The sequence below is a fragment of the Sciurus carolinensis genome, chromosome 2 (genome assembly GCF_902686445.1).
Source record: "Sciurus carolinensis chromosome 2, mSciCar1.2, whole genome shotgun sequence".
NCBI classification, from domain to species: domain Eukaryota; kingdom Metazoa; phylum Chordata; class Mammalia; order Rodentia; family Sciuridae; genus Sciurus; species Sciurus carolinensis.
This window is the reverse complement of record NC_062214.1, coordinates 193,071,941-193,094,760: the sequence shown is the minus strand read 5'-3', so window position 1 is coordinate 193,094,760 and position 22,820 is coordinate 193,071,941.

The following is a 22,820-nucleotide window of genomic DNA, read 5'->3' as shown; positions in this document are numbered from 1 at the left end:
TCGAAGCAGCCCTGGAGCTTGGGTGGTCCCCTCTTGAGTGGCCAGGCCAATGGGGGGACAGGAAGGGCAGTGTTGAAGGAGCTCTTCTTGGTGACTGCTGGAAGAGCAGACCTGTCCCCGGGCTCAGGTCACCTCTGGGGACGCGGGAGCTCTTCAAGTGCCCTGTGATTGCCCTCCTCTCTCGACCTGGTTCACAGAGGGGTAGCAAACTTGTTTTAAATGCCACCATCCTTTTCTTAGCCCTGCCTCCCGGGACATGTTTTTAAGGTGACAGGTTTTGGCCTTGTCTTCCCCCAGGGATGCCTACCTCCTGATGGCTGGAATTAGTAAGTAGGTAAATTTACAAAGTGAAAGAGGATTCTGAAGATGCTGTATGAGAAGGGAGATAATCCAGACATTGTTTGGACCTGGTGTCAGCACAAGGGTCCTTGTAAGAGGAAGGAAGGTCAGAGGAGAGAAGGGGTCATGAGGAAGGAGGTGGAGGACAGAGAGGTACCGTTGGCAGGTGAAGCAGGAGCCGCAAGCCCAGCAAGGTTCACAGTCTCTAGAAGCGGGCAAAGAGGAGGAAACAGATTCTCCCCAGAGACTCCAAAAGGCCTCTGGCCAGCTGGGCCTTGATTCGCCCTCCTGACTGAAGACTATCGCTGGGTGCTAATTTAAGCCCCTTGGCTTGTGCTATTTGTCACTGCAGCAACTACAAACTCATATGTTCACCACAGACCATTTAGACAAGAGCCCACAGGGCAGAAGAGACCCTGTCTGGTCCTGTGGCCTGATGCCCAGGCATGTAGCGTACTTAGCTTTTTATTCTCAGTTGAACTTTGACCCTGGACATCAGGAGCCCTGCTCACAGAGGAGGACCCTGAACTCCAGAGATGTCAGGTATATCACATAAGCAATGCAGCCAGTGAGGAGCCAAGCTGGAGTTCAGACTGGCGTCCTCAACTGCCCTCCTCCCCCTGTGGCTTGGTAACAAGCTTCTCAGGCCCCAGGCCCGGAGGTTGCTCCCCTTCCTGCACCTTCTGTTTGTCTCCCTCTCTGGACTCTGAGCTCTGCGGCTCCAGCCGACTGGACAGGGAGGCCCTGTCACCGCTGAGGAGCATGCCTGTGCCCGTGTGAGCCTCCAGCACCCGGATGGCTGGCGGGGTCCCTCCGCGGTCAGAGCGCAGGTGGCAGCTGAGGAGGCCCTGATGTGGTTTCCAGCTGAGAAGCAGGAGAGGAGCTGGACGGGAGGCTGGACGGGAGGCCGGCAGAACGCCCACGCAGGGGTGCGGATCCGCGGGGACGCCAGAGCGGAGGTCAGCTGCTGGGGCTCCTGGCAGCCCGTGAGAGACAGCGCTGTCCTTCTGAGATGGAACCCGGCCTCTGCAAGGGTGTGACCTTCCAGCGCCAGGGACCAGCGCCACGCTGCCGCAGCCACGCGGGCGAGGTGGTTGTTTTCTTTGAAGTCAGTACGCGGTTGCTCCCACAGACCACTTCTCTGAACCTCAGGATATTGTTTAGTGTGTTCAGTGAGAACAGCAGGAACCCAGGGGGCCATGAGGAGGGCTGCCGGGAAGGACCCGGGCAAGGCAAGCCCTGTGGAGGCCCCAGCAGGACGTGCCCTCCGTGTTTACTGACTCGTTAATTTTTAAAAAGTTGAAAAATGAAAATAATAAATTATACACATATCTAGGGAAAGAAAGGCCCAATGAAGGAATCAGGGGGATTAAAATATAAAAGGGTGTACCAGGTGGAGAGATCCCTAGGATGCCATCTATGTGCCCCCCGTCCCTGACACGCCAGCTCGCTGACCAAATCACAGATTCCTGGCCCCTCCTGGAGGGCAGATATGCAAATGCCATGTTAAAATAATGAAGACCGAGCCGCCTGAGTTGGGCAGTGTGCAACCTGCACGCCTGGTAGGGATCTGCTGGGCATCCTTCCTCCATGTGTTTATGAAGAAAAGTTGCTCCAGGGACCCGTTCACAGGGCAAGTGATGGGATGACTCTGGCTATGGTGAGTCACAGCAGAATCAGGGACGCAAATAACCCGTGACACTCATTCTGCTGCAGATGCCTTGTGTTTCCTGTTTCTGGTCACTTGGTCTCGGGCCTCACACCTAAGGCGCCCGTCATCTCGTGTGTGGTCATAAAGATCTGCATCTTCCTCCTAAGAGTTGTACATCTTTAGCTCTTACGTTACCGTCGTTTTAAATTATGTATTTATTTATTATGCTTACTGGCTGCATTTTGATTCATTGTACACAAATGGGGTACAAATTTCCATTTCTATGGTTGTGCACGATGTAGATTCACACCATTCACACAATCATACATGTACTTAGGGCAACAATGTCTGTCTCATTCCACCATCTTTCATACCCTACCCCTCCACCCTCTCACTTCCCTCTACATAATCTAAAGTTCCTCCATTCTTCTCTCACTCCCACCCCCATCCCCCTTATATATCATCATCCACCTATCAGGGAAAACATTTTGCCTTTGTTTTGGGGGGATTGACTTATTTCACTAAGCGTGAAATTCTCCAGTTCCATCCATTTATCTGCAAATGCTATAATATTATTCTTCTTTATGGCTGAATAATATTCCATTGTGTATATATACACTAATGTTTACCGTGCATTTTGAGCAGACCTTTGATTGTGGTGTGAAGTAAGGGTCCAAGGTCATTCTTTAGCATATGGATGGACAGAGGTCCCAGTTCCATTAAAGACTACTCTTTCCCTGTTGGGCGGCCTTGGTGCCCTTGTCAAAAGTCAACTATCACAAATGTGAGGGTTTGGCTCCCTCTGGGTCCCACTCTGCCATCTCCCTGCTTTTCCTCCTCCTGACACTTCCTACGTTCATTCCATAGCCACCATGGTTACAGCACAGCCTGGCCCTTGCAGCCTGGCCACAGGCTAAGTGTGGGTCTTTTCAACACCAGCAAAATGCCACTTGGGGCAGTTTCTAAATCATGCCCACATCGGTGTGTCTTGCTCCTCGTGGTACCTATACCTATGATGGAATATTACTCGGCTTTAAAGAAGAATGAAGTTCTGGCATTTGCTGATAAATGGATGGCTTTAGAGAATATTGTGCTAAGTGAAAGAAGCCAAACCCCAAAAAACAAAGCCCGAATGTTTTCTCTGCTATGTGGAAGCTAATTCACAATTAGTGGAGAGTGGGGTGCTAGGGAAGAATGGAGTTACTTTAGATCAGGTAGAGGGGAGTGAAGGGAGGGGAAGGGGTGTGGGGAAGGAATGACAGTAGAGTGAGACAGACATGATGACCTCACGTACATGTCTGACTGCATGACCAATGTGATCCTGCAACATGTACAATCAGCAAAATGAGAGGTGACACTCTATTTACAATCTATCAAAATGTATAAGTGCATTCTACCGTCATGTACAACTAATTAGAACAAATAAAATTTAAAAATTAACAAAAATCCAGTGTCTCTCCCCTTATCTGAGGGAAAATCCACACTTTCTAGGCTTCATAAGTCCTCCATAACACGGTCCTGGGTTACTTCTCCAGGCTTAAACCCTACGGAAGATGGAGAACGTTCCATAATTCTCGCAGTTCCTCCATCGAGGCACTGTGGCTATCATCCCCACCTGGAGTTCGGGCTGTTCGATTTGGCCAATCAGATGCGGAGGGACTTGTTACTGGGTAGTTTCTGAGTCCGGCTTCAAGAAACGTGTCAGGCTTCTGATTTCTCTTTTACAACCCTGGAAAGTCATAAAAAGAAGGAGGAGGAGGAGGGAAGAAGAAACCCCTCAGGATAACCTGGTGGCCAATGGATCCCAGCGTGAGGAGGTAAGAGGTCTCCTGTTGACGGCATCCCGTCTCCAAATGACCCAGCCGCTGCCTCCAGATGTGGTGAAGCCTGCCAGGCCTGCCCAGCCTGATTCCCATCTGCAAAACCACCCATCCCAAATCTGGGTGCATCCCACACGGCTGCTCTGTAAACGCAGAGCTGAACGAGGGCCCTTTCACGTTGGTGTGGGAGCTTCCGCAGAGCTCGCAGGCGCCACCTTCAACCCCTCAGCCCCGCACCAGGCTCCCGCCTGCCGTCTCGGCATGTGTGTCCCTGTGGTCCCTGTTCTTGGAAGGCCTTTTCCACCCCCTCCCTCTTTCCACTCACCCTTCAGGCCTTCTCTCCTTGGCGTCTCTCCTGCAGCCCCGTTTCTAGAACGTCACCCCTGCCCTGAGTCCCTGGAGCACGGGTTTCCTCTAGCACCGCCTCGGGGCCCTGCCTGGAACCCATTTGTGCACTTGGCCTCTCTCCTCTCCTGCGGGTGGCAGGCCCTGCGACCGGGGAGGCGCTGCGTGTCCGGGCTTCATCCCGCAGGCCCAGGGGCTGCTGGCGTGGGGGTCCTGCAGCAGTGCAGAGCCGCACACCCGCCTGAGCTGCAGAAGCAGGAATAAGTGCCTGGAGGCCTGGGTTCTGAGTGGAGTCCAGCGGGCACAGGAACAGGGCCAAGAGTCCTGCAGGTGAAGAGGCCGCATCTGAAAACCTCTGGAAAGGAGAGAGTCCACCATGGTTGAGCGCTGGAAGGAGCCAGGCTCTGTGTGGCGGAGCAGAGCACAGGCACAAGCCAGGGGTCCTCAGGGTGCCAGAGGTCGGGCCCAGCCACCCAGATGGGGTCAGCCACCCCTTCCTCTCTTTCCACCCTCGTTTCTTTATGTTTGTTCTTTGGACAGAAAGGTCACTTTGAGAAGCCCCACGTGCTTTGGCTGGGCTCGGAGGAAACCAGGAGGAGGAGCGAGCTTCCAAGCAGTCTCAGCAAGACCCTCCCGCCTCACACCCAGCCAGGGCCAGAGCTTTCCTTCCCAGATAAACAGGGAGACGGGGAGGCACAGGCCGAGGTGTGCGGGCTGAGAGCCGAGGCTCGCAGAAGTGGGGAGCAGCCTGTGCCCCCCAGCGCCCTGTGGGATGGGGACTCCCACGTGGCACCAATACAGCCGGGCTAGCACGACGGGATGAAAGCCCAGAGACCCGGAAGCCGCCGGGAGGGGGGGGCAGGGCTGCCCGCTGCCTGTGTTAACTGTCCCCGTGTTCATCGGACACAGGATCCCAGACTGGTCTTCTCCGCTCTTCCAGGAACATGAAGGGAGCGGCAATTCCAGACTCTTCGCTCTTTAAAGCGGGAACAGCCCCTTTAATCAAGAGATCTGACCGCTCGCGGAGAGGTGGAGACATGAGGCTCAGAATGGGCCGTGTCCAGGGCAGTTCCCAGGGCAGACTTGAGGAGCCCTTGTCCTGTGGCCTTGGTCTTGCCTCCCTCCTTCAGGTGGCACCTCTCCCCACCCCTCACCCACTGGTGGTCCTCATGGGGAGAAAAGCCACAGACAAATGCAGGTCATCTCAAGGGGTCAAGGGTCATAGACAAGGTGGCGGGTCATGGGCTGGTGACCAGATGAGGAAGCTTGTGTGTACAGGGTGTGGCAGACCCTGTGGGGTCGATGCTGGGAGAATGAACAGGAAGGACCCAGGGGATTCTCAGTCTCACCACCAGGAGAAGAGAACCCTGAGGCCCCAGCAGAGCTGTGGGTGGCCAGCTGGGGGGACAGGATGGAGCCAAGACAAGAAGAGCAACAGAGGTAGTGGCCGTCAGAGGAAGGTGAACGGGAGACCAAAGGACCAGCTGCTCCGCCAAGCAAGCCCAGAAGACCAGCTCAGCGTCCATGCCAGGCAGTCAGAGCTCAAGGTCAGGGGCTCCTTGGGACTGACTCTGGGGACTCGGGCTGCTGTTACAGGTCTGATGAGAGCTGGACGGTTAACTGAGAAAGCGAAGCATCCTTGGGTGAGAAGCACGTTGCAGCAGAGGCCAAGAGCAGGCAAGGAACGGGGTCTGGGATTCAAACCAGGCCCTGATGAGTGTGTGGAATGAAGTTTCTTTTATAGACACTCTTTGGGACCTGAGCAATCACCCCAGTTTGCACTCCGAGGTACGCAGGAAGGTGGTCTTTGGGATCCAAGTTCCTGAGCCCATTCACCAGTTATAGGCCCAACTTCCAAGTCCTCATTTGCATGCTGGGAAAAGGATCCCCCTCCTCCTGGGCTGCGGGGACAGGGAGAGCACTTGGAATGGCACCTGCCCAGCATGGGCCGGGTGCGCCAGGCCACTACGACGTGCGCGCCCATCTTTGCCAACATCCGAGCACAGGTCCCTGCTGAGCACCTGAGACACATCTCCTCCAGTGCCACCTCAGCCCACGGGACACAGAACATTTCCTGTTGTCCGTTTCCAGCCCGGTGTCCAGGTCAAGGAAAGCAGGGACCCATGCCTCGCACTCTAAGGCACCCGCAGCCTTGTTCTGCCGTTGCCAGTCCAGTTGCCACCTGCAGCAGGCTAAGAGCTTAGGGGAAAGGAGGTTGGAGAGCAGAAGCCACTGTGAAAAACGTCACAAGTGTACCGCTTCCTGTCACCTGCAGCAGCTGAGGAGGGATCAGGAGGGCCATCGGGAGCACTGAAGTGTCCCCAGATTCAGAGCCCTGGGAGCCTTATCTGCCCCACCTGAAAATCCCAAGGCAGGGGACAGATTGGAGTGGTGCAGGTGGCCCAGGGAGACCCGGTGGAAGCCATCAAGTCAGTCCTTCCAGCGGCTCCTAGTGTCCCCCAGAGCAGCCGGTGGAAAGTCTGGCTTTAAGCTTCCCAAGGGAACGTCTCGGGTGGGCAGGAAGGTCTCAGGATGAAGAGGCTGCAAAGCCTCAGAGGCTCTTTCCACTTCCTGGGCTCAAAGAAGGTCCACTACAGGGGCTCCCCTCCCAGGGCAGCCCAGGAGGGCGGCCGAAGAACCCACAAGCGCCTCTCAGGAAGACGAATCCCTTCCCAACACAAATGCCAACTGTAGCCTTCAGGTTCCTGCTAGTGCTGAGAAGCATCTGAGACAGGTGTTTTGTCAGAGGTTTATTTTGGCTCACGGTTCTGGAAGTTCCAGGGCTGGTGACGGCCCTCTTTCTGACAGATCTGAGGTGGCTCAGGGCAACACAGAAAGCAAGCAAGCATGCCCGTGTGTGCGTGTCTCTTCTGGTCTGTCGCCTCTTCTTACAAATCTTCTCGGATGCAGTCTTGGGACTCACCTGGTGACTTTATCTGACCCTTGTCACTTTCTAAACACTGTTGTGGGACCAAGTTTCAACCTGCTGAATGACCTGCTGGGGGATTAAATCTCAACATGTGCGGCTATGTCCAAACCCTGACCCAGCTGCAATTCTACCAGGATACCTGGTCTTACAGGCACTAATGTCTCTTCTGTGGCCACAGAATGTGGCTCCTTTCCTGGAAGGGCCGCACCCATGCTAGGGAGAGGAAGGAAGAGGAGAAAGGAAGGAAAAGGACTCACACACCATCTCCACTGCAGGCGTCTGAGCCCACCCAGCCCAAGCGACGGATGAGAGTAAGCTTCAAACAGAATGAGAAGTTTCAAGAAACTGGATGAGATGTTGTAGCAATTCAAAGACAGGAATGGAGAAGAAAGACCTGAGAGGATATAGACGACAAGGAGATCTATGAAGGAACAAAATGGCATCCTGTTTGCACCCCACCTAAATCAGCTCACTCACAGGTTTCAGTATACAAATCAGGTGCACATTGTTGACTCCACGGTCCAGACCAGAATGCCAGGGCTCAGCCGGCCAGGTGACTTGCCCAGGTTTTCACCCATGCTGCATCTCAGAGCTGCTCCTGGGTCCCCAGGCCCATCTGCCTCCAGTGGCCATGCTGGCGACCCTCCTGTCAGGTCCACACAGCGGTCAACACAGAACGGGTCTTAATGGAATGACTGACGCTTAAAAGGCAGCATGCTTCCAGAAGCATCTTCAGGTCTGAAAAGCAGAGCACCAGCTGAGCATCAGGGAGCCTTCCTAAGTCCTTCCCCAGTGCTATGAAATGACCAATGGCTGCTGCCCCATTTCATGATCCCCCCCTTTTTTTTTTATTGAAGCACATCACTTATGGAAGCAGAGAAAGTGCCCCTGCAAACCCAGGAGAAGGCAGAGATGGCAGGAGACATGGTTCCCTCCCCAGAGAAGACAGGATCCTAATTACCAGGAGCTCGCACTACTGACATGGTACAGGGCTCAATAAATAACACCCCCTAGGAAAATGTGCTTGATGTAAATCACAGTTTATTCTGCACAAATTGATGGTTGGCCAATGGAGAGCTTCCAGCCTTTTGGCAAGAAAGTTAGCAGCAACCTGGGAGTTTGGAGACCCGGCTCCTCAGAGGTGGCAGCCCCCATTGCTCACTACAGACTTCTCAGAAACAATTAACATTTTTTACTTAAATAATAAGCTCCAGAGAAGGGATGTATCTGGGAAATGATAGCCCTGGTGAGATCACGAGGTATTTGGAGGTGGATACATGGGCATAATGAGGCGACTGTCCTCAGATGCCAATTTTCATATAGCGTTTCTGTGCTAATCACTTTTCCAAGAAATAATTCTGAAAGCCCAAGTTGGAAATTGAGCTTCAAAGGCTAGATTGCTCAAATTACTTTGGAATCCATGAACTCTCAGGAAATGCTAGTTGTGGTACCAATGAAGCAGTCACTTGGGTTTGTTAAGAAAATATGATTTTCTGTTTTGGTTTTTTAAAGGAGAGATGGGTGGTCCTTCTGGTATGGAGATTAGAGCTACAGGATCATTCTGTGATTCTGGGAAAACCAACAGGGAGAGCGGTGATTCCCTACCCCACTCTCCTTGCTCAGAAAGCAACAGTAGAGCCAGTCCAAATCAGTAGCAGAGCAATTCCAGGAAGCGGTAGAGCATTATAAGACATCGTGCTGGGGGTGAGGGGCTCCTCTTGAACACAGAAACAAAAGCAGAGAAGTAATAACCCTTCACCAAGTTCAGGCTGCAGGAACTTCCCAAGAGGTGTCACCTGCCACTCTGCCCAGGTGGACTGAGCAACAGAGGACTTGAACTTGAGGTCATGAGTGCTGGGTTTGACTTCCATGTCTGATACTCCAGTGCCCCAGGGCTTTGAGCCTGAGATGTGGTGTCCACTCACCCACCTCTCCTTCTCCATGCTTCCAGATCCCCTGGAGGGGCCAAATTTATGACCACACTGGCAATACAGGCACTTGGGGCCATGAATGACAACTTTTCGTATTTGATCACTTGCCCGAAGGTTTTCCCTGTAGAGAAAGATCTGGAGGCTCAGTGCCGCTCACCTGTATAGCTCAAGTTCAGGACTAGGGACTCTCAAGTGGTTTTCTGATGCACACTTTAGGACAAGATTGCAAAGGAAATATTATTAGTCCCATTTTAGAGAATGGAGCAACTTGAACATGGTCCCACTACAATTTTGCAATAGAGGTTATGTCTGGTCTCCCGCTGGTGCGATCTCCCTGATCCCCCAAGTCCTGAGAAGAGCAGCAGGCATCACGGGCTCTTGGGCTGTGCCAAGCCAGGACCTCATCACCAGGGTGCAGGGCAGGGCTGGGATACAGCCACTGAGAACCTACCCTCCCTGCATCCCAGGGTGCTGCTAGCTGGGCTAATCGCTTGCCCTTCATATTGGGCCTGCAGAGACTCAAGGCTGCTCTGTTCTGTTGTACCAGAGGAAAGTGGCGGAGGAAGCTACTCACTCTGCCCCTGGAAAGCTGAGCACCCTCACCCCAGGCTGGGCTGAACAGGAGGGAGCCATCTTGCTCTCATGGTTAGTGGAAAACACATGGTACTACACAGCTCACTGGTCACGGGGGCCCTAGAGAGGCAGAGGACTCTGCATCCTCCTCCAGTCTCCTGGAAGGCTTGGGCATGCACAGCCCGGGAGGGCGGGTGCAGGAGCACTGTCCTTAGCAGGGTCTGTCCCCAGGATGACTGGCAGTGGTCTTGGGAGGTGGGTTAGCACTGCAGAGTGCAGGCCTTGGGGCAGCAGCTCAGGCCACTGCTGCATAGCCTCAGGAACTCAGCAGAAGGACTGCTGTCCTCTGTCACGACCGACTACCTGCCAGAAGGGCAGGATGCTGTGCCTTCAGAGGTCAGCCACACTCTCCTCGCCTTGTTTTGCAGAACAATTAGGGGACTTTGCCACCACCAGAGTCTGAACAGTCACTTGTGCTCAGAGGAGGATCCAGGTTTCTCCAACCTGCAAACACGTGCTCTCGTGGCTCTGCCTCACCTCGCCTCTCGTCTTTCAGCCTAGCTCTGCCTCTCTGTCCTCTCAACTTGAAAGTAAAAAATAACACCACTCTTCCTCCGGGGTTCTCGTCAGCACTCGGGGGTGAAGTATCTCAGGTCAGATCTGTGTTCAGATCCTGGCTTCTTACTTTCTGATCTTGCGACCTTATGAGATCACTAAGCCTCAACATCCTCCTTCAAGAGAGGAACTCAGAGTCCCCAGCTGAAGGTCTACCTGAGTACTAACAGGAACCATGCCGCCAGGCACCCGAGGAGAGCTCAGGGACCACCGGCTGCTGCTCCCGGGCAGGGTGTTGGCTGTGATGCCAGAACCACGCGGTCCCTGGCCCAGCTGCCCACGTCCCGTGGCTGCCCCATGATTAACTCTTAGGCACCTCGCATGGAGGAGCAGGGACAAGACAGCCCTCCAGCGGGAAGCAAGGCCCTGAGGAAAAGAGGGAGTCAGCAGGCAAGGTCGTGCTGTCACTTACACTTTTGGTTTTGTCCCCAGGGAAACCCAGCACCGAGATTTCGGAGCGCTGACGAAGCATTCCAAGTGTGTCTCCACCGACCCGGGATCGGGAGAGAAGCTCCTCCCCGCTGCTCCTACCTGGGAGGGGATCCAAAGTGAAGGACGCCGCCCGCTGGTCAGCACGCGCCAGGCTGGGAACCAAGGGACATACCCAGGTGGGTCTGGGTCCCTGGGGGCTCCGGCCTCTGTTCCTCTCCCCCTGCCCCACGCTCCCCTCTGTCTCCCTGCTGTCACAGCCTGGAAGCAAGTGTTGGGAGGTTGTTGGAAACACACACAGCAATCCCTCTAATCGCCCAGAGTGGTCATTTGATCTACGTGGGAAAGCGTCCCCTCCCGTCGGCTCCCAGGCACTGGGAAGTGTGGCCAGCAAGCGAGGAAGGCTGGGCACGGACAGCAGTAGCTCCCACATGTCACAGGATCCTGCTGGCCCCCAGGCGTGCCCCGCGCCTGTGCGGTTGATCTTCTGGGTAGCCCCAGAGGGAGGCCTTGCAGGCTGCTCTACAGATGCAGGAGCAGGAGCCAGCAGGACCCAGGGCTCTGCCCACACCCCCTACAGGAACCAGGTGGCAGCGCCGGGATGCGTCTGCATGGGACTCTGTGCTGTGTCCCCTCAGCCAGGCCCAAAACTCAACTGCTTGTGGAGCATGCAGAAAACAGCAGCAGAAGGTTTGAGTCCTGAAGAGTCAGGGACTCCAGTGACACAGACCGTTTCCCCAGGCCCCAGAAACTCTCTAGTTGTTGGTTAATATCTGATTATTCTGGTGAAATTCAGCAAGAGTTCATGGAGAACCCATTATGTGACAAGTGCCGACCTAAGGATGCGGCCACACATTCCTACTCACACTCTGGGTCTGAGAACCATTCAGAACACCAACCACGTGATGCTGGGCAAGTGATTGACCCTCTCCCAACCCTCCTTCCATGCCTGAGTTTATCTGAGATAAACACCAAGCACCTGCCCATCATGGCCCAGCACAGATGTGATGATCGACACCAGCGGCAGTTACTGTGGCTGTCATTATTGTTCTCCTGGCCTGGTCCCCAGGATTCCTTCCCCATGACTTTCCTTCCTTCCCCTACAGCCTGGGAACCTGGCCTACTTGCTTCTCCTCAGTCTTTAAGATGCTAAGGGCTCTTGGGCTTCCTTTATTCCCAGTAATACTTGAAAAATGGAACTTAGAATTCCTTTCTCACCCCTCTCTTCATCCCTCCAGGGATACACCCAAGGCACTCTCAATTTTTGGATATTCCTGACCGTTTGTCCCAGGAAGGCGTTAAAAACGTTTCCAGGCAGAGGCATGCCATTCAGTACGTCTCCTGAGTCCTACTTTGAGGTGGTTCAGGATGTTCTTTTGCACTGTAGTCACCTGCTCTTGTCTTCATGTCACCTAAATCTACCCAAAGCAGTCATTTCTTTCTGATAGTATTTTTAAGTTTAAGCAGTGACACATAGAGTTCCTATCCTGTTAGAACCCATGCAAATCTTGCGTGAACATATGAAAGTTTTGGGATTTTGTGACTCTGGATTCTTAATTAGATCTGTTGCCTCTTTCTGAAGATCCTAGGAAAGTTCATCTCCAGGTTTAAAAAGATTCATGATGGGTCAAAATAGAAGGGAAAAACATACAAGGTATAACCAAGTCAAAAATGACCTCTCAAGGTGCCCTAGAATCTGAAAAAATAGGATTCCATCATTGCTCTTCAACAAGTTGGGCTAGACTACTGGGTTGGAAAAGTTAGATCCCTCCCTCACACCATATGCATAACAATGACATCTAATGATTTTAGAAGCAAAATTTTGTGATTTTCCCCATAACTTTAGTGGATTCCACAAACAAAACACAAAAAACATAAACCATTAAGAAAAGAAAAACTCTACCAAAAAAAAATTTTAAATCTATGAAAATAAAAATGTCAGTTGCATATTGGGAGAATAGTAGCCAACATCATATATACTATACAGCTTCTCTAGGAGATTAAAAACAAGCCATCGGATCATCTAATAATGTTGCAAGGAAGGTGTATGTAGAATGCCCATTTCAAACCCCCTACTCTATAATTATGGAAATGGCCACAGCAAATCTCAAAAGAGTCAAGAGTAATATATACCCAAAGGACTTAAAATTAGCATAATAGTAACACAGCCACATCAATGTTTACAGCAGCTCAATTCACAATAGCTAGATTGTGGAACCAACCTAGATATCCTTCGATAGATGAATAGATAAAGAAACTGTGGTGTATATACACAATGGATTATTATTCAGCCATAAAGAAGAAAAATATTATGGCATTTGCAGATAAATGGATGAAATTAGAGAATATCATGCTAAGTAAAATAAGCCAATCCCAAAAAACCAAAGGCCAAATGTTTTCCCTGATAAGTGGATGATGATATATAATGGGGATGGGGGGGTTGCGGGTAAGAGAAGAATGGGGGAACTTTAGATTACATAGAGGGAAATGGGGGGTATGACATATGGTGGAATGAGACAGACAGTGTTACCCTATGTACACCTGTGATTACAAGGATAGTATGAATCTACATTGTGCACAACCATAGAAATGAAATGATGTATCCCATTCGTGTACAATGAACCAAAATGCAGTCTGTAAAAATTAAGAAAATTTAAAAATTAAAATTTAAAATAAAGAGTAATGTGCTCATTTGTGGTGGAATTAACCACCCTAGCTGGCCTGGTATCTGGCCACTCTGGACATAGGTGTCTGAAGCACAGACCCCAGTGTAGGAGAGCTCACAGGCTATTGAGGTTTGGGGTTCTTATAAGAAAGAAGAGACCACATTGAGGACCAGGGAAAGGAAGGGCACTGAGCTCAGGTTGTGGGAGGGAAGGGTGTGGAGCCCTTGTCCCTGAAGAATGAACGCAGACCCACCAGGTACCTAGGGTGAAGTGGGAAACTCCAGACAGGGGTATGCAGGACAAAGAGGCAGAAAAGACGACAGTGTGCTCAAAATAGAGGTAGCGTGAGTGGGGGAGGGGAGAGGGTGATAGATGAAAGAAAGCTAGGACATTTCCTTGGGCCTATTTCAATGGACTCTGGACGTTTCCCACCTACTAGGTATCGACGTGGGTTAAACTGCATCCTCCAAGGAACGTGTGTGGAAACCCTAACTGCTAGTCCTCAAAACATGACCTTACTTAGAAATACAGTCTTATGAACCGAATCGGGTTAAAATGAGGTCCGTAGGATGGAGCCTGATCAATATGACTGGGGTCTTTTAGGAAGGGGACATATGGATCCAGAGACAAACGGGCCCAGCGATCACACACCATGAAGACGCAGGATTGGAGGGGTTTGTCTGCAAGCCCAGGAGTGGCCGAGGCCTCCAGAAACCAGGAGCGAGACCCAGACGGATCCTTCCTGGAACCTTGGCGGGAGCAGGACCTGCGCCCCCTGATCTTGCTCCATTCCTCTGTTGTGGCCTTGCCAAACAGATGCACGTCTACACTAGACTGGAATCTTCCAAAGATAAAGCCGGGAGAGAGGAGCTTAGTGGTTAGAGTTCAGCTTCTGACATCAGACCGACTGCTTTTGAATTCTCACTTTTGCCTCTTCGTAGTTATTGGACGGGTGCCTCGGCTTCCTGGTCAACCAGTGGGGGAGATGCTAACAGCTGGAGGGTTGTAATAAAGCGTAAGTCGTTCACGTCGCGTACCTAGCACAGTGCCTGGCATGGGCCAGTGGCCCGCATGCCCCACCCCTCTTTACTGAGCCCCTCTCTCTTTGGGTCTGTCTCAATTAAAACTGTTCTTTGTTTGATACATTTTGCCCACAGGCCCCACTCTGACAGGGGCTCTTAGAAAAGAGTTTGTTTACATGCGTCAAATTACCAACATTTTTCCAAGAGAAGTGTTCTCTTGCACTTGGGTATTTACTTGCAAAACTTAGTGTCAGCCCAGAGAAAAATGATGCCTGTGGCTGCTGAACTAGTTCTTGACCCTAAACCCCTTCCTCGTGATTCTGCCCAGCATCTCCAGAATATATCCCAAAGTAATCAAAAGCTCGGACAAGCCTGTAAAGAGAGACATGTGGTTTAGCAGGGAAAAAAAAAAAAATCCAAGTCTGGCTAGGACCCACCTTTGAATCCCTGCCCTGTGCCTAAATAGGACTTTGACCTGTCCCCCAGGTCTTCAAGCTTCAGTGGCCTCATATGCAAAAGGGACGACCACATCCTTGGCAAAGAACCTGGAGGTTCACGTGGGAAGTGAGTGGAGGGCCTCCAGCATTGCTGGCCTCAGAGCCGGCTGCCCAGCCTCCCCTGCCCTCCCGCTGAGCTCAGAGCGTGGCAACAGGGAGCCCAGGAAGTGAAACGGTAGCAGCTGTGCAGGAGCTTGGGAAGTGATCATGTCTCCAGCTACCGGGCTTCAAATGTCTAGGGGCCACACATACTATTCGACTCCCATGAAGTAAAGAAGCTGCTTCTCACAAATCTAATTTTAGTATTATTTTTACTGAAACCAAATTCCAAGCTTGAGACATTAGGTTCTTCCCAACGTGCTAGAAACGATTGGCAGCCAGATGCTGGGATTAGGGATCAGGAGGTTCTGAGTTTGGCAAGAGCAGCTGCTCTCTGGAGGAACCCAGGGTGACTCCTGCAGGCTGGAGGGACAGCCTGGGCAGGCGGGGGACCTGCAGCCAGGCCCGTGGTTCCAGGGCAGCAGCACCATCCACGCTGAGGGGGAAGGGCCAGTTTCATCAGGATTGCTGTTAGGAAGGGCACAGCAAGTGTTTTACACAAATACAAACAAGCGTCCAGGCTCCGAAAGTCCTAATCTCCAAGTGACTCAATTTTGGAGATGATGCGGCTTCATCTCGTGAACTTCAGGGTTCCCTTGACACGGGGGTGGGGATCTAGAGGAGTGGGCTCTGGTGAGGAACTTGAACAGGGCTCGTCCTGCTGCCTCCCACACAGGTGACCCTTCACAGACAGAGTCCTCACTGCAAACCCTGGACCCCCTCACCCGAGGCGCCACTGTGCAAGCCCAGGGTAAGGGGCACACACTTAGCGCAGTGTGAGACGGTTCCTAACTACTTTCACGGAGGCGTTTTCAATAAAGCAGCAATTTCTTAAAATTCTTCAGGGGAACTAAGTGCAGGAGGCCTAGTTTTTGGGGAGGTGAGGGGCACAGGAGATGGTGGGGACTGACAGGCCTGGCTCAGGCCTCAGTACAAACGAAATAGCCGAGGCTGCCAGATGAAGGCTGGGGAACCCCCCTGACCTCCAGGCACCGGTCCTGCTGGAGCTCCCCGTCATGCTTGGCCGTTTTCTGCTGAGACCCTGAGTCAGATGACTTCCACGCCATCGGTCAGCGTCTGAGCAGCTGCCGCTGGACTTCTGCAGCTCCATTCCCCGCCGAAGGGCAAGTGGCGTGTCACTGAGCGCGTGAGGAGACACTGGGGGTGACACTGGGGGCTACCCCAGGGCCCGGGCTCTCAGGAGCGCAGGGGCCGGTCACACACCTCCGGCTTTGCTTTCGGTCACTTGACACACACACGTCGCCACACTGAGGGCGATGCGAGCTGGCAGTGGACGGGCACAGAAATGCGCCAGAGCCAAGGTGGGTTAGAGCAACCGGTGCTGCGGGCACAGCGCAGGGAGGGGACGTGGGGCTGGTTGGGGACAGGAGCGAGCTTCCCTCTGGGGGAGGATCAGGGACGCCTCTGGAAGCAAAAGGCTTACGGACTTTAAATGTGGATACGGGGAAAAGACAGAAGGACGTGCGCTGGTCGTGGACCGAGATGGATCTGCTAGAACACAGAGGGAGCACACGGCCCAGGTGACAATCTGAACTTAAATCAGGAGGTACCAGGGAGCTCCTGGAAGCACTCGAGCCACAGATTCCTCCTTCTTAGGACTGCAGAGGCCGGCAGCCCCTGAGGGGCAGAGAGAGGTTGTCACGGTGGGAACTGTGTAATGGCCAACCCTGCAGAGAGGCCGAGGAAGGAAACGAGGAGAAGAAGCACAGGACCTCTCAGATAGAAGTTCTGCACCGTCGTCCCGTCTCCCCTCTGTCCTGGAGAGGAAGGAGGCTTGGGAAGACCACGGTGTCTCTTGGCCTTCCTGCAGGCAGCTGGGGACATTTAAGTCTGGACCATGAGACGTGAGAGAAACCGCTCTGTGGGGCATCTTAGGTGGATGCTGCTGTGGTCGAATGGCCAGTCATATGCTGAAGTGGTGACCTCTCACCTGCCGCAGGTCAGGTCTGAAATCCAAAGGCCCATGTGTTAAAGGCTTGGTCGTGGTGCCATTAGAGGTGGTGGAACCTTTAATAAGTGTGATTTTGTGAGAGGAAGTCACGTTATTGGGGTGTCCCCTTGGAGGTGATATTGGGATCACAGCGCCCCCCTGCTTTTCTTTCTGGTTGCTATGAAGAGAACAGGCCTCTTCCACCATGATGTATTGTGACAACACAGGCCCAATGCAAAAGGGCCAGCCAACCATGGACTGAAACCTCTGAAACCATTAGCCAAAATAAAACCTTTCTTATTTGTAAGCTGATGGTCTCAGGTATTTCATCACAGTTATGGAAAATCAAATAGCACAATACCTTAGAACGTGACCACCTTTTGGAGACAGAGGCCTTAGTAAGGTAATTAAGTTAAAATGAAATCACTAGGGTGGGCTCTAATCAAATATGACTAGTGTCCTTTTCAGAAAGGGGACATTTGGAGACAGGCGCACAAAAGGAGAACATCAAGTAAAGACAGAGGGAGCGATTGGAACTTTGTGACAGCAAGGCACTGAATGCGGAGGATTGTCAGTAAGAACCTGAAGCCAGGAGAGAGACTGGCCCTGCTGACACCTGGATCTCGCCTCAAACCGCCCTGCCGTGAGGGGATCAGTCTTGCTGTCCTCACCCACCAGTGTGGAGCAAGACCTTAGTGAGCAGGCTCCATGAGCAACAAGCACACCTAACTCCTAACTAATCCAAAAAGCCCTGGGGGACCTGGGAGCCCCAGCATTAGGGAAGCAGTGGGGTGGGCTCCAGCCTGCAAAGCTGCAGAGGCTGGGCCGTCGTGCTGGGAGTGCCCAGTGTGGACCCCTTTTCTCTAGGTCCTTAGGTAAAATATGTAATGTCACTAATTCTCAGTTTTCTCATTTCTAGTACAAAGGTAATAACACACAGGCTTATGGTTAAGAAAAATAAACAAGCCATTGTCTGATAAATACTTAGCATTGGACATGAAAGGAGATAAGCGGTTTCATGTTGAATGAATGGAAACAATTTTTAAAGGAAGCAGATGCTTAATACAAACCACAGCTGGCGGGGACTGGGGACTTCACTGGAGGTTCAGTAAACCCCCTTCTCACTCATCAAGTCCTGAGTTTTATGGGTGCTAGTTTTCCTTCTGGGCACTGGGGACACATTCTGGAAGAACAGGGGTAGGTCCTACTCCCCAGAATGTCACAGAAGAATGACATCATTGCCTCTCTACTGATGGCAAGGCGGCCGCAGCTCTGGGGATGGAAAGGGAACCCAGAGGTTGACTGAGCCTGAGAATGTCAGCCCCAACGCCCGAGCCCCGAGTCCAACTGCAACCTGGGATGAAAACAGCAGAAAGGGGCAATTAGGACCTAAAAATAATACATTTGCCAAACCAGTAATGAAATCCTAAAGAGATGAGGCAAGTATCTTCTGATTGAAAGGCATTATTATTTCAAGGCCTCGTCAGAAAGAATTAGGGAGTGGACACCAACAGTGAGCACTCGCACACAGCTTCCTCGGTCACAGAGCATCCGGTCTGGAGAGAGCTGTAGAATAGTCATGGTGCAGAAAGCATGAGTAGTGACAAAATCAAGTCACACCCAAGCCAGGGAGCCACCTCCTGATGACAGCATCCCCCACAACAGGGCCAGGGCTCTGATGTCCGCGTTGGTGAGTACCCACTGCATCCTGTTGCCTCGATGGTCAGCGATCCAGCTGAGCCTCAGAGACCCCAGGACACACACTGCACCCAGTCCTCGCTCCTCCCCGTTGGCCGGAGAACCTGCCATATCTGCCTCCTGACTCCGTCCAGGTTCATCGTCCATGAGTGAATGAGCAGATGAGTGCGGTGAACGGGAGTGACAGGAGCAAAGAGGAAAGGCGACCTGGGGACTCAGAGAAGTCTTCACCCTCGCAGTGACACAGGAGGGGGTCCCAAAGGACGAGAGGCAGAGGAGGTGGCAAGGCTGCACGGCATTCCTGTCTCAGGAGCGATGAGGCACGTGGGCTCCTGCAGAACGAACCAGATGCAGCCATGGATGTGCCCGGGATGAGCCTGGAGATCAGAGCTGGACCAGAGCAGGGCAGAGCTCCCGTGTCCAGGAATGAGAATTCTCGGAAAGGCGACCGGGTGTCCAGGATGGATCTTGAGGACTGGATGAAAATAACCGATTTGTCGTTTGGAAATACCACTCCCAGGGACAAGGACAGGCCTGGGGACCAGGAGACCAGATGGAAATTGGCACAGTCCTGACCCAAGAGGGTGGACACTGGGCAGAGAGGAGCAGAGCATTCTGGAGGCACTGCCCAGGTAGTTAGCGGCTGGCACAGGAGCGAGAAACAGGACTTTAGCTTCCAAGTCGGGCGGATGGCAGGGCCAGTTAGTGAGGTGGGCAGCGCTGAAGGTGACAGAGAAGGGAAGGAGGGCTGGGGTCCAGCTTGGGCTTGGGCAAGTCACCTGAGGATCCCCCAGCTGGGCATGTCCGACCCCAGGGCCTTACATAGGATGCTGGAACTTCAGTTTGTGGATCATCAGGAAAGGAGCCGCGGGACCTGGCCACACTCCACCATGCCTTGGAGCACTTGGTTGCTGCATTCTGCACAGGAACTCCGCCAGGGGAAGGTGGGTCCTCCGCACCTATGGGCTCGCACTTGCAGCTTCACCTTGCTCTGACCCCACCCCACCCCTGCTGCTCTGGGCATCGAGAGCCAAAGTCATAAATTTTGCTTAGTCCAGCTGAGAACTCCAGAGTGGGGAGGTTGCCCTAGGATCACATGACTGTTCGCAGTCCATCTTGGACTCCACCCAGGACTAATGAGTCAAGTGTGATCTTTATTCAATTTCCCACCCTAGCATTTGGACCACTGAGTCCACTATGTGCCAGCCACGAAGACCTCAGAGAGGTCTGTTGGTAGCATCCCTAACTAACAATGGCAGGGCCCAGCTCAGGAGAGGTGCTGAGGACTTTAGGGGTGGGTTCACACTTTGTGGAGGGAAAGCTGAGCAAGAATGTCTGGGCACAGGGACAGGGGCAGCTCAATGTGATTTGCAGGTAAAGAGTTTGGAGAAGTATCACAGGCAACCAAAAGCAAAGAGCACATGCATTAGAACTAGACTGAGTCCACATTTCATGTCCACACTTCTCTGAGCAACTCACTTGAGTCCCTTTCAGACTTGGCTAAAAGAGAGGGTTGTTGGATCTTACCTGCCGAATTGTTAATGAAGTATAATTCTCCATATAGCGACTCTGTGACAGTGCTTAGAATTAGTTCATGCTCAGTAAACTTACTTGGACAGGTGGACAGTGCCACTGAGCCCATGTCCTTGTGGTGAGATTGCTTCCTCATGGGTCTTGCCCTCATTTATACCCTTAAAGTCACAGGACTATGCACCAGATGCCCAACAGCTAGTAAGTGCTCAAGAAAAGAAAGAACAATCCCAGGCAGTAAATCAAAGGGCAGTTTCTAATAAGAGAAACAACAGAACAAAGAATACAGGAAACATTTGAAAGATCCAGAATCATAACATAAAATGATAGTGTGCCTGGACCTATAAATAATTACACGTGCTATGGGAGAGAAATCATTCCCTTTTGATAGGTTTCTAAAACCAGATGAAGGAAGCACAGGAACACGTGGACTTCCATCTCTTGAAACCGGCACTGGCCAAAGCAACGCAGCTGAGCGCAGTTGCCTGACAATCATGCACGATGAGAAACAGCCTGAATGTCACGAAATGGGTGATGCCTGATGGCTCAGGCGTTCTGTGGACCAGGTTCAGGATAGGGAAGATCTGGTCGGATTCTGCAGCACTGTTAATGAGTTGAAGGCAGGCTAATGAAGTTTGCCAAGGCTATCCTAAATCACAATGGCCTGGGAGCCGGATCAAAGTGAGAGGCACCGTGCAGGGACCTCCCTGGAGCTGGGAAGACGAGTTAGACATGAGATACGGCCTGGGAAAATGCAAGCGCCTCTCTGTGCGGAAAATGATCGGAATCAATCAGAGAACGCAGTCTGGGATTCCAGCAGGAAAAGCAACGGAGGTGGACAGAGAGGCAGAGAAGAACACGGGTGGAGTGGAATGGGGTCAAGAGATGGAAAACCTCAAATTCTGCACGTGAGGCGGCCCCAGTCAAAGATAAGCAGCTCGAATCCGAGAAGGCATCAGTCTGCCTGGCTGAGACCACCTCAGAGGAAGAACAGGGGTTGGTTGTAGACGTGACAAGTTCCAAAACTTAGAGGTGACCTGCAATGGTCTCACTGACCATGGACTTGCCACTGAGCTTACTGGTACCTCAATGCCTTCATCTGTAAAGTCTATACAGAAATAACAGACCTCCTTACACCATGGGGTCCTCAGATAGATAAGGAAGGGAAAACGGAACCTCAAGTGGCTTTGCAAGCATCCAACATGACTATTATACCCTCACACAAAGCAAAGGATAGGAAAGCTTCATAGGTTCCTGGATTTGTCTTGCTACAGTCCTGGCCTTTGTGAGTTGGCGAGGTTAAGTGAATTGACTTGTGTGAAATGGGTGACATGTACGTGTAGCATGCGTAGGACTGTATCTGGCAAGAGGAAAACGTTCAATACGTGCTGGTAGCTTTCCACCATGCCGCGCCAATACCCAGCACACTGCGTACCAGTATTTTTTTGGAAACTCAATTTCTCTCTCTTGAACTTAAGCTCCTGGGGGCACAAAGTCGCATTATACCTTATCTCCCAGCACAGAATACCGCATTTCACACTGAGCTGCCCCTGAATGTAAGAGCAACAACGATGAGATGACCACTAGTGTTTATTAATGCTCTCTTGGTGTGAGGAACTTATGTTAATTGCTCTACTTTATTTAGTCCTCACAAAACCTTTTGAACTGGAAGCCATCATGAGTCTTATTTTACAGGTGAGGAAACAGGGATGGAGAAATACCACAAGGTCGCAGAGCTATAGAGCAAGACGTAGAGCAGAAGCCAGGGTTAGGCCGGTCTGAGGACCGCCCGCCTTCTAACTGCTGAGGGTGGATGAAGGCGTGCGTGAGGGAAGGCGTGCGGGCTTCGGAGTCAAGGGTCACGCTGAAACTGCAGCCTGCTTCTAGGGCCTCAGAGTCGTCCTCGGGAGCCACGTACACAGGAGCAATACAAAGCGATCCAGAGGTGGATGACGTTCACCTGCACGGGCCGTCCACAAGTGGCCCAGCAGAGTCCAGAACGGGCTGGGCAGGTGGGCTGCTTGGATCCCTCTCACCATTTCTTCAGCCTCATTTGAATTTTTGATGTCCAACCCCTCTTTCTCTCTCCTCTCTCTCTCTCTTTCTCTCTCTCTCCCTTTTCCTTTAGAAACCAGCCACCTGCACACATCCAGAAACACCCCAGAAAGCCCTTCATCAACGGGGTATTTCAGTTGGAGAGTCTAAGCCAGCTCGCTTCCCTGAGAGCTGTTTGCCAGATGTTGATGTCGGGTGGAATCAAACTGTTGGAGAAAGTTTTATGAATGTGATAGCAAGAAGTCCTTGGCCCCAGGCACAGCGGGCCACTGCAAGGCTTCCCAGATTAGGAACCTCCCAGCCAGTGAGCCCGTGCTGAAGCTGACTCTGAGCCCACCCCAAGCCCCTGCCATCAGCGTCTGCCACGGTCCCAGCACTGGGCTGGGGCTTCCCTTCGCTGTCTGGATGCTAAGCGACCTTCAATGCAAAACTGCCCAGGCCAAGTGTTCTGCTAGCTCATGTGCGGGTCTAGAATCCAGAGCTGAGTTTCCTGTTCTTGGGCGTCCCTGCAGCCCCAAGACTGGCTCTAAGCAAGCCACCTTTATGTCCGTTCTTTATCGTCTGTTTCAGATTAGAAGGTTTTTTTGCTACTGCTGTTTCTGGTTGTCAAATGTTAACACCTCTGAAACGGCACCTTGTTAAAACTTTAATATCTTGTACCATCTCCCTT